Here is a 12515-nt window from a genome sequence, read left to right on the forward strand (position 1 = left end):
CTTTAATAGCTAACATCTGCCAGGTGCCAGGCACTGTTCCAAGTGCTTTACATGTACATATTCTCTTACTCCTCACAGTGTATCTATGAAGTAAATAAAAATGAGGGGACTGGTGTACAGAGAGGTGATGTAACTTGCCCAAGACACAGAGTTAGGACTGGAAGGCAGGCAACCGACCCCTAGTCATGCTTATATCTGAGAGGTCAGATGTCTCATACATATTTTTTTTTTAAGTTTTTATGTGGATCTTTATTGAATTTGTTACAGTGCTGCTTCTGTTTTATGTTTTTTTTGGGCCAGGATGCATGTAGGATCTTAGCTTCCCAACCAGGGTTTGAACCTGCAGCCCCTGCATCGGAAGGCAAAGTCTTGACCACTGGACTGCCAGGGAAGTCTCCCTTATACACATTTTAAGGGCTGAGAGAGGCTCAGAGCTGGATCTGGGTCTTTGGAGGCCCAAATGGGATAACAGAAGTAAAAATGTGCTAAAAAGAATAAAACTTTGTACAAACAGAAGGCAGAATCATGCCTCATTTAATGTGAATAGGGTCACCATTATTCATTTAATAATCCAGTATGCATTAAAATTTTTAATGACTTTAGCATGTTTTTTATTTATTTTAATTTTGGCCACACAGTGCTGCATGGAGGATCTTAGTGCTTAGTTGCTTCAGTTGTGTCCAACTCTGTGACCTCAAAGGCTGCAGCATATCAGGCTTCTCTGCTCATGGGATTTTCGGATTTTCCCGGCAAGAATACTGGACTGGTTGCTGTGCGTTCCTCCAAGGGATCTTCCTGACCAGGGAATAAGCCCACATCTCCTGCATTGCAGGTGGATTCTTTACGGCTGAGCCACCAGGAAAGCCCCCTTGGTACCCCAGTTCAGTTCGGTCGGTCAGTCTTTGTGACCCCATGGACCGCAGCACGCCAGGCCTCCCTGTCTGTCACCAACTCCCGGAGCCTACCCAAACTCTTGTCCATTGGGTTGGTGATGCCATCCAACCATCTCATCCTCTGTCGTCCCCTTCTCCTCCTGCCCTCAATCTTTCCCAGCATCAAGGTCTTTTCACATGAGTCAGCTCTTCCCATCAGGTGGCCAAAGTATTGGAGTTTCAGCTTCAACATCAGTCCTTCCAATGAATACCCAGGACTGATCTCCTTTAGGATGGACTGGTTGGATCTCCTTGCAGTCCAAGGGATTCTCAAGAGTCTTCTCTAACATCACAGTTCAAAAGTGTCAATTCTTCAGTGCTCAACTTTCTTTATAGTCCAGCTCTTACATCTATACATGACTACTGGAAAAACCATAGCCTTGACTAGACGGAATTTTGTTGGCAAAGTAATGTCTCTGCTTTTTAATATGCTCTCTAGATTGGTCATACCTTTCCTTCCAAGGAGCAAGTGTCTTAATTTCATGGCTGCAGTCACCAGCTGCAGTGATTTTGGAGCCCCCCAAAATAAAGTCAGCTACTGCTTCCACTGTTTCCCCATCTATTCACCATGAAGTGATGGGACCAGATGCCATGATCTTAGTACCCTAACCAGGAAGTACCCCAACCAGGGAGCACACACATGCCCCGTGCCGTGGAAGTGCAGAGTCTTAACCACTAGACCGCTGGGGAAGTCCCTAAGCCAATAAGCACTTAATGAGTACCTGAAGATACAGTCAGTGGTTTCAGAACGACAAAGTTCTGGCACCTTGGAGCTCACCGTCTAGAGAAGAAAGAAGCTGCTTAAGGGGGAAGTTACCCATGTGCTGGGCTGAGAAAGGGGAAGTTCAGGATGACTTCGGTGTGTGTTGGGAGGGACTGACCATGTCTGTGGGGTTAGGGAAGGGGTCTCCGAGAAAATGACATTTCAGCTGAGACCTGAAAGGACAGCAGAGTTGGAGAGGAAGGTGTATCATGGACAGGCAACAGCAGAAGCAAATGCCCTGAGGTAAGAGAGAAACTAGCACAATAATTAGAAACTTAAAGTCACTAGCATGTGATAATTTTCTGTATAACAGTTACTTGTCTTGCTTTCACGGAAACAAAATTCCTTATGGCAGTTTCAGATGTACAAGCCAGTATCAGGCTGTATATTGTCACCCTGCTTCCTTAACTTATATGCAGAGAACAAAATGCAAAATGCTGGACTGGATGAATCAAGATTGTCGGGAGAAACACTAACAACCTCATATATGCAGAATGATACCACTCTAATAGCACAAAGTGAAGAGGAACTAAAGAGCCTCTTGATGAGGGTGAAGGAAGACAGTGAAAAAAACAGGCTTAAAATTCAGTATTAAAAAAATTATGATCATGGTATCCAGTCCCATCATTTCATAGCAAATAGAAGGGGAAAAGGTGGAAGCAGTGACAGATTTCCTGTTCTTGGCCTCTAAAATCACTGGGGATGGTGACTGCAGCCATGAAATTAGAAGATGACTGCATTTGGAAGGAAAACTATGACAAACCTAGACAGCGTATTAAAAAGCAAAGACATCACTTTGCCAACAAAAGTCCAAAATTTCAACTTTTGTTCTTTGAAAGATACCGTGAAGAAAATGAAAAGGCAAGCCATAGATGGGAAGGAGGTATTTGGAATACAGTATATTTGACAAAAGACTTGAATGCAGAATATATAAAGAACTCTTATAAATGAATAAGATGAACAACCTGAAAAAACCACGGGCAAGAGGTTTTACCAAACACTTCACCAAAGAAGATACAAAAATGGCCAATAGCAACAAAGCAGTGCTCAGTATCTTTAGTCATCCAGAGATCTGCAAACTAAAACCACAATAAGATGGCTCTGCACTCTCATTACAGTAGCTGAAATTATAAAAACTGATGACCCAGCAACCACATTCCTTCACATCTCCTTAACTATACTTAAGCTCCGAATAAAGATAATAACAAAGTCATACTTCCACCTAATATGATACGACTCACCTGCATACAACCAAAACACCACAACACTTTCCGCAAAAGAGGAAGCAGACTTTCTGAGTGATACTCCCTTTCTGCTTTTGACATCCTGTAACTTAATGCTGTGATATAAACCTAAGTAAATTATTACTGCATCTCCATTGTGTGTTGTTGCTGTTCAGTCGATAAGTCCTGTCTGACTCTTAAGCGATCCCATGGACTGCAGCCCGCCAGGCTCCTCTGTCCATGGGATTTCCCAGGCAGGAGTACTGAAGTGGATTGCCATGTCCTTCTCCAGGGGATCTTCCCTACCCAAGGATAGAACCTGCACTCCTGCACTGGCAAGTGGATTCTTTGCCACTGAGCCACCAGGTCATTACTATTCAAAATGTGTCCCGTGGACCAGCAACATCAGCACCACATAGGAGCTTGTTAAAAATGTAGGATCTCAGCTCTACTCCAGATCACCTCAGTCTAAGTCTTCATTTTAACGTAACCTCCAAGCAATTTGTATGCATATCACAGTTTGAAAGGCACCAGGCTAGAAAATGCATGTAATTTGGAGAATTACCATAAACATGAATTGTAACAACTATTAAAAATTTACAGTTGAAATTGACTAATGAATATCAGCAGTAATATCAATGGGAAATGAATGCAGAAGAACTAAAAACCTTAAGTTGTTCAACAAAATCTAGCATAACTTCCATTGAAGTATTGTAATATCTTTGCAGCAATACTTTATCATATTTCCAAATAGCCTTGTGTTAGTATGTATTTAACTTTGCTACGTATGGGTAACCAGTAAAGAACATAGCTTCACAAAATTAAAATTTAATGAAAACTATTCAAGGTCAAGAGTGATCAAAAAAAACTGTCACATTCGGTGACCATGACGTATTAGAGCATGTAAGGATAGAAACTTCCATGTTGTTGTTTAATCACGACATGTGTCCGACTCTTTGTGTCCCCATGGACTGCAGCATGCCAGGCCTCCTTGTCCCTCGCTGTTTCCCAGAGATTGCCCAAGTTCATGTCCATTGCATTGGTGATGCCATCCAACCATCTCATCCTCTGTCGTCCCCTTCTCCTCCTGCCCTCAATCTTTCCCAGCCTCGGGGACTTTTCCAATGAATCAGCTCTTCACATCAGGGGATCAAAGTATTGGAGCTTCAGCTTCAGCATCTGGTTGACTGGTTTGATCTTGCCATCCAAGGGATTCTCAAGAGTCTTCTCCAACACCACAGTTCAAAAGTGTCAGGTTTTCAGCACCCTGCCTTCTTTACGGTCCAACTCTCACATCTGTACATGACCACTGGAAAGCTTTGACCATATGGACTTTTCCACCACATCAAGCTCTGGTCCCCTGGAGATAAAGTTAAGTCTTTCCAAGTCAGCATTCAGATTCCAGCCTGGAAATCATTGGCTGAATCCATCTCCGTCCTTCCTTCCCCTAACACAGGATCTCTTAACACCACGCACCTCTCAGAAGACATTTTTACTATGCATGAATTTAAATTTTGTGTGAGTCTCCCTTTAGTTTGCCTTCTCCACCAGTTCTAACGTCAAGACTGTTCCCACGTAGGACTTCCAGTAACTCATATGAGGCCCAGCACCCGTAAGGAGCTTCAATGTGTAAGTGATGAAGGAATAAATGAGTTAGGAACATGGAATAACAAAGGGACAGGTTGATGGCTGCGAAATACTAACATGCCCTTTTGCCAGCAGCGATCGAAACTCTGCTGGATCCGGGGAGGAGAGAAGGCCTTCGACTGAAGGTAGGCATTAACAGGTGAGGGACCCAGAGCGACTGCCAAAAATTCGCTCAAATCTTCGCTCTCAGAAAGCCGGGCCAGGTAGGAGGAATTCGGTTCCCGGAGCCGTGGTGGTGAAGAGCGCACCTGGATCAGCCCGCTGGCCACCTGCCGCCGAGGAGCCCGCTGCCCAGCGACCGCGTGGGTGGGCGGGGCCATGCCTTCCGGGGGCCGTCCCCGCCCACTCCTGTGGCGTGCGCGCGCCCGCCGCCATCCCGCGCGTGCGCCGCCGGCCGGGGGCGGAGGTTGTGGGTGGCTGCGGCCGGCGGGGCGCGCGCGCGCGCGCTCTCGCCTCCTAGGGCCGGTTCGCGCTCCCGCGCTGGGACTCTGGCGGCGATAGCGGCGGCTGAGGGGGCCGCTGAGGCAGAGGTGGCTGAGGCCGCGGCGGCTGAGGCGGCGCGGGGGGAGGGCCGGGAGGGGGGGAGGTCGGGGTGGGGGGGATGGATCGGGCGCGGCGGCCGCAGCGGCAGGAGCCGGCGCTTGAGCGCGAGCGACGGCGCTGGAGGAGACGCCGGCTGCTCCTCCCCTCCCCGCCGGTAAGTGAGTGCTCCCGCCCCAGACGCTGGAGGCGGCCGGGGCCCCCTCTCGCCGCCCCTCCGCCCCGGGGCGGGGAGAATGGTGAGGTGGTGAGCGTGGCCGGGCGGCGCCGCCGACGCGGCCCGGGGCCTCCGGCTCGCGGCCTGGCGCGGCTCGGACCCTCGGTCGCCCCCGAGCGGGGCCGGAAGCCCCGGGGCCTAGGGCTCGACCCCCAGCATCCTGCCGGGCCTCTCTCCCCTCCCGGCGCGTTCCGCTGTCATTTTGACCCTGGAGGTTTCTTCTTCCCCAACCCTCTTGTCTCGCCCCCTTCCCCGCACCCCCTCCAGGGCCGCGGGGACCGAGGGGAGCGTGAGGATGTGGGCCCAGGGCCGAGGGACTGTTTGTCAGGGGGTCCTACGAACCGTCGTCGTTTGCCCTGGCGTCCCCAGAAGTTGGCCACTAGGACTCAGCCATTGCCACCTGAAACCAGTTTTTAGCACCTTTTGTTTTGATTTTTGAACTTGTCGTTTGGAGGGAGGAGGGAGCCGGCAGTTCTGGGAACGTGGAGAATAATAGGTGGTGCGCGGTAGGATGGGAGTCTGGGTTGGCTGGGCCCTAAGGTGTCTTTTATTAACCCTTGTAGGAAAGGAAAAGGGGCTCAGTGAATTGTTCCTTCCGTGAAGGGCCAGAGATCCGTTTGTAAGTTGCAGACTCCACAGCTTTTTCAGCTCAAGCAAAGGTGCATGTAGTGTTTGTCCAGGGGTTCTTGTGGATCATCCCTAACATTGATCGTGAACATCTCCCCAGGTGAATCTGCAGCAGCTTCTTGAAGCACCCCACTTGAGCTACTGGTTAATTTCCTCCCTCTTGTTGGGCGACAGCTTACACATTAGTCTTGGAAGATCTTAGCCAATGCTTTTGCAGGCTGCCTTTTCATCTTCACTTGTCATAGAGGAAGGGAAGATGAACACACACATGTCCTAATCCAAAATGGTTGCTTTAAGTCTGACATACTTATCAGAGGTACCTGTACCACAAGCATCTCTATGAAAGGTCTGAATTCCTAAATTATTAAAAAGCAGGTAGCTGCTTTAAAACAAAGCAAAACTTTGATTTGTTTAAGCCTTCTGATCAAATGTATCTTACATTTGGGAGTTATTGACTTAAACCAGATCCTTGTCTTTGAAGTACAAGTGTATAGAAATTGTTACAAACCCTAGAAGGAAAGAACCTTATGGAAATGTTAAGGACAAGATTCCTCCAGGAGGTAGATAATATTTTTTTCCCCCACTTGTAGATTAGAGGAGTGCGGCTCCGATAATGAGTAGGTGGTAGTTTTACTAGTGTCATGTAACAAATGATGCTTATAGGTGGGATTTTAATGCGACAATTCCTTGTCCTCTACCGACAGAGTTGGCTTGTATTTTTTTGAAATCACACACCCACTCTCTGGCTAGTATAGAAAGATTAAAAAGCTGCTTCTGGTCTGTGGGCGGTAACCTTTTCATTTCTGAGGAGTTTTCAGCTGCTTGCAGAATAGATTGCTGATCAGCAGCATAGGGAGGAATCAGATATTAAAAATTCATTAGCACGTGATCTAGATCTGTTAAAATTATGAGCACTTATTAAGATTTAGCATGGTGTGGGTGCTTTGTAGCATCTTAAGGTAAACAGAAGTACAGTCAGCTGACAGTGTTCTGACACCTTACAGTAGATGAGAAAATCTTGTATGAACACAGAAAACCCTGTACAATTTGGTGAAGAAACCCAATGACCTGCAGTAATTGATGACTACCATTACTTTAAACTCTTTTCTCATCTCTACTAGAATATTTCCCCTCTTCTAATGCTCAGTAATGTCCAACTCTTTGTAACCCCATGGCCTGCAGCACACCAGGCTTCCCTGTCCATCACCAATTCCTGGAGCTTGCTCAAACTCTTGTCCATCAAGTCAGTGATGCCACCCAACCATCTCATCCTCTGTCGTCCCCTTCTCCTCCTGCCTTCAATCTTTCCCAGCATCAGGGTCTTTTCTAATGAGTCGGCTCTTCGCATCAAGTGGCCAAGAGTATTGGAGCTTCAGCTTCAGCATCAGTTCTTCCAATGAATATTCAGGGTTGATTTCCTTTAGGATGGACTGGTTTGATCTCCTTGTTGTTCAGCGGACTCTCAAGAGTCTTACCCAACACCACAGTTTGAAAGTGTCAGTTCTTTGGTGCTCAGCCTTCTTTATGGCCCAGCCCTCACATCCGTACATGACTATGATGGCTGAAGGCTTAAGTTTGAACTCTTCAGAGTGCCATTTATGGATCACTTATTAATTTATTGGGAAGCCGCCCTGGCTCAGCGGTAAAGAATCCATCTGCAGCGCTGGAGACACAGAAGACAGTTTGATCCCTGGTTGAGGAGATCCCCTGGAGGAGGAAACGGCAACTCACTCCAGTATTCTTGCCTGGAGAATCCCATAGACAGAACAGCCTGGTGAGCTACAGAAGAGTTGGTTACGACTGAGTGATTGAACACACATACACACACACACTTGTTAATTTATTATTCAAGTATTTATTTGAATAGCTTAATTAATCAAGCCCTTAATTTGTTCCAGGATTGTTTCTAGGTAGGTACTGGCCTACAGTGTGGGGGAAGGTCTGCCTTCATTAAAATTGATTTTGTGTATGTGAGAATGAGGATAGCAAATAAGCAAATAGAGGTAATACTACAAATCAGTGATTAGCAAACTTTCTGAAAGGACCAGAAACGAAATATTTTAGGCTTTACGCGCCATGCAGTCTCTGTTGCAGCTACTCAGCTCTCTTGTTTAAGTACAAACGCAGCCACAGACAGTACAGTACAGAAACAAGTGTGTCCATGTTCTAATTAAACTTTGGACGCGGAAATTTTAATTTCATTCAGTTTTCCCGTATCGTAAAATAATTGAATTCTACTTTTTGATTTTTTTTTCCCTTCACCTATTGAAAAGGTAAAAACCATTCTTAGTTCATAGGCCATATAAAAACATGGGACAAGCTGGATTTGGTCTGTGGCCTGGCATTTTATAGAAAAAGTTTGCTGACTCCTAAATAGTGTGAACCATGAAGAAAACAAAACAAGTCGATCTGATGATAAGCCCGTGCCTGGCGGTGTTGGTGGGGGAGGCATCATTGAGAAGATACTTGAGCTGTGGCCTGTCATTGAGATGGAAGAGCTTCCTTGGCAGATGAAATAGCAAGGACCAACACTTGCAGGTAGAAGTGAGCTTCTGGCATTTTGGTTCAGCGGTAAAGAATCCACCTGCTAATGCAGGAGACTCAAGAGATACAGGTTCGATCCCTGGGTCATGAATATCGCCTGGAGCAGGAAATGGCAACCCACTCCAGTATTCTTGCCTGGAAAAATCCCATGGACAGGGGAGCCTGGCAGGCTGCAATCCATGGGGTCAGAAAAGAGTTGGACATGACTGAGCACGCACGCACTGCTGTGGTCCCCAGCATTGACTTCACGTACTGTGTCATTCTTGCCCTGATGTCTTTTTTTCATTTTGTCCTTCTCAACTAGTTTGCGCTCCTGACAGGTTTTTACAGTCTACACGTTATAGAATTGAAGACCTGGAAGAGATCTTAGCTTCTTACCCAATTGCTCTCTTCTCAGATATTCTCAGTGATTTTTCAGCCTCTGTTTGAACTCCTCTGATGACTGAAAATTCATTCCTGTGAGGTAGCCCAGGCCGTTTTTTGACTGCTCTGATTGTTGTCAGAATACCCTTCACGTTGTGGTGGGACTCAGCCTCTCCGCCTCCTTTCCCTAAGGCTACCTTCCCGTGCCCACAGAGGAAGCCTGCAGTGGGGGCTGCACCTCGTCTCCAGGATTCGGTTCTGAAGTCAGTGCTTGAGACAAACATTACATAAGATGAAGACTATACTTGAAAATTCCTTAAATTATTTCAAAAGCATAGTGTGCATGTTTGTGCATATATAATTGTGTTTAATTCTTAAGCCTTTTTCAGACTGGGAGCCACTAAGCTTGACTGAAGGAAGGAACAAGAGGAAAAAAAATTATTACGTCTATATGTAGGCCTTCAGAAAATTTTTTGCCTTTTAAGAACTATCACATCCTTATCAGACAGTGAATTTTAATGTGTTCCTGCTTTGCTGCGGGATTAATTTTATTGTATTTATGCATCGTGCCTTTTAATGTATAAATTTAAGCCTCTTAAATGGATAAATGCAAAACATTAATAAATGTTTACAGATATGTTGTGCATATTAAATGAGATGTAAGTGGTCAATACATGTTTGCAGGATTTGAATCTAAATTTTGGCTTCATTGGGCTCACATGCACACTGTCCTTTGAAAAGTTGTAGAGAAGAACTTGGCCACCTGCTTCCTGTCTTTCCAAACTGGCATTTCCTGTTGTGGCTCTGCAGAGCAGCTGTCACTCCCCGTGTCCTTGAGTGTTGGTCACATTTTCCCAGAGGTCAGCTTGTAAGTTAAATGGGCATATGACATAACCCTATTAGTTCTGCCACGTGACCTTAGGGCTAAATCCTCTCATTTCTTTTTGTGTTGTATAGTTGCTAGGTCATGTCTGACTCTGCGACCCCATGGACTGTAGCCTGCCAGGCTCCTCTGTCCATGGGATTTTCCAGGCAAGAGTACTTGGGTGGGTTGCCATTTCCTTCTCCAGGGAATTGAATCTGTGTCTCCTGCATTGGCAGGTGAATTCTTTACCACTGAGCCACTTGGGAAGCCCTTCATTTCTTTTAGTTTTTCCTTATTCACCCTTCTGGTTCTTATAAGTGCCCTGGTCATTGTTCTTTTTTGCTTTGGGACCCTGAAGTCTGTTTTAAGGTGCAAACTTAGGTTTTACCTCCTTGATGAAGTCTTCCCTTATAATTCTAGAGCTACATTCCTAAATATTGATACTTTTATCTGTATTTCTCAATATTATTTTTACATTTTATACTTCTTTCATGAGCATATATCTTACCTCACAATGAGACGGTAAGCTTCTTGAGAGCCAAGAGCATATAAAATGTTTACAACTTTCTAAAAATAAAAACTTTAAAAGTCAACATTTTATTTAGAACTGTTAGATGTAGTGAATTATTGGGAAGATGGTAGAGAGTTACTGTCCCACACCCAGCTTCCCCTATTATTAACATCTTGGATTAGTGTGTTACGTTTGCCACTATTAATGAATCAGTATGGGTACATTGTTACTGAGTCTGTACTTTATTCGGAGTTCCGCAGCGTTTTCCTTCATGTCCTTTTTTGTTTTCCAGGATCCCATTCAGGATGGCGCGTTACGTTCAATAGTCATGTCTCCTTGGCCCCTCTTGATCGAGGCAGTATGTCAGACTTCCCTTGTTTTTAATGGCCTTGGCAATTTTGAAGATAACTGATCAGGTATTTTCATAGAATATCCTTCAACCAGACATCTGTCTGATGTTTTTCTAATAGTAGATTAATGTAATACGATTTTGGAAGGAAGACCACAGAGGTAAAGCGCCCCTCTCATTGCACTTCAAGAGGACATACTACTGATGTGACTCTATCAGTGATGTTGTTAACCTCGATCACTTAACTGGTGCTAGTGTCTGTTTTCTCCGCTGTAAAGCTACCCTTTTTTTTTCTCACTTTCTGTATTATGCTCTGGAAGAGGGTCACTAGGTGTAGCCCACACTTAATGAGTGATGAGTTATGCTCTACCTCCTTTGAAGTGGAGTACCTACATAAATTTCATTGCTCAAATTATTCAGCTCTGGCCATTTGTAGCTCTTTCAGTTGGCTTTCTGTATCCCTTTCCTTTGACGTACTCCCTTGGCTATGCGTGTGTGTGAATGCTTTCTTTCTGGCAACATAAAATGCTTCAGGTTCATCTTTTATGGGATGCCTCAGTTGTATGGTCATCCTTCTAGGGCACTGTAGTTTATTGTGGGGAAATTGGTTAGAAACCAAGGTCTGAGTGCCGGGTGTGCTGGTTGCTGTCAGAGTGTTGTTGCTTCTCCACACTCTGAGTGAGAGAGCAAGGACATGAGTGTATATGTTAAGCTGTGTATATACACATATCTTTAAATATTTCTGTGTGTAACTATTTGTCCTTAACCTCAACATGAATTTACACTGCCTTAAAGTTCTAGGGGTTTAAGGAGAGGGAGGAGGGAGGGGGGTTCAGAATGGGGGACACATGTTCACCCACGGCTGATTCATGTCAATGTATGGCAAAAACCCGTACAATATTGTAAAGTAATCAGCCTCCAATTAAAATAAATTGATTAATTAAAAAAAAAAAAAAGAGGCCATGGCAAACCAGGAGGAGAGAGATACACAGAAAGGATTGATCATGCTCCATTGGCCATGGAAAAATATTTGAATTTCACTATAAAAGGAATGGAAAGCCATTAAGTGTTTTTTAATTAAAAAAACAAGTTTTACGGGTTTTGACAAATGTTTGATGTCTTTTATTCACCATTACACTGTCATATAGAGTAGTTTCACTGCTCTAAAAAACTTGAGCCTCACCTATTTGACTTCTGCCTCACCAGACCCTGACACTCACTCATCTGTTCACTGTCTCTGTTCTTTTCTAGAATGTCGGTATATTGAATTTTTAAACAGTAGTTTTGAGAGATTTTTATGAACACAGCATTTTGTTAAGTAGTGGGAGCTCAGTTCAGTTTAGTTGCTCAGTTGTGTCCGACTCTTTGAGACCCCATGGACTGCAGCCTGCCAGACCTTCCCTGTCCATCAGCAGCTCCCGGAGCTTGCTCAAACACTCATCCCAAGCATCAGCCTTCCAACCATCTCATCCTCTGTCACCCCTTTCTCCTCCCACCTTCAGTCTTTCCCAGCAACAAGGTCTTTTCCAATGAGTTCTTCACATCAGCTTGCCAAAGTATTGGAATTTCAGCTTCAGCATTAGTCCTTCCAATGAGTATTCAGGACTTATATCCTTTAGGATTGACTGGTTTGATCTCCTTTCAGTCCAAGGGACTCTCAAGAGTCTTCTCCAGCACCACAGTTGAAAAGCATCAGTTCTTCGGTGCTCAGCATGCTTTAAAGTCCAACTCTGCCATCCATACAGACTTCTGGAAAAACCATAGCTTTGACTATACAGACCTTTGTTGGCAAAGTAATAGCTCTGCTTTTTAATAGCTTTTCTTCCAAGGAACAAGCATCTTTTAATTTCATGGCTGCAGTCACCATCTGCAGTGATTTTGGAACCCAAGAAAATAAAGTCTCTCACTGTTTCCATAGTTTCCCCATCTATTTG

The 12515-nt window shown here is 44.9% G+C and overlaps 1 protein-coding gene across 7 annotated transcripts in view; it reads left to right on the forward strand.

Moving 5' to 3' along the window:
* The first annotated feature begins 5023 nt into the window (after positions 1–5023).
* TMCC1 (transmembrane and coiled-coil domain family 1) overlaps positions 5024–12515 on the forward strand; it is a 155861-nt gene continuing 148369 nt past the window's right edge. For 4 of the 7 annotated variants that reach the window (XM_024982574.2, XM_059879594.1, XM_024982573.2 and 1 more), the window contains exons 1-2: positions 5024–5262; positions 10525–10648. The gene's annotated coding sequence lies outside the window, so the exon portion shown is untranslated. Of the gene's footprint in view, positions 5263–5630; positions 8488–10524; positions 10649–12515 lie in introns of those variants that run through there. The other 3 variants (XM_024982572.2, XM_024982571.2, XM_010817897.4) reach the window with 2 other exon arrangements.

Source organism: Bos taurus, chromosome 22 (genome assembly GCF_002263795.3).
Source record: "Bos taurus isolate L1 Dominette 01449 registration number 42190680 breed Hereford chromosome 22, ARS-UCD2.0, whole genome shotgun sequence".
Classification (NCBI taxonomy): Eukaryota; Metazoa; Chordata; class Mammalia; order Artiodactyla; family Bovidae; genus Bos; species Bos taurus.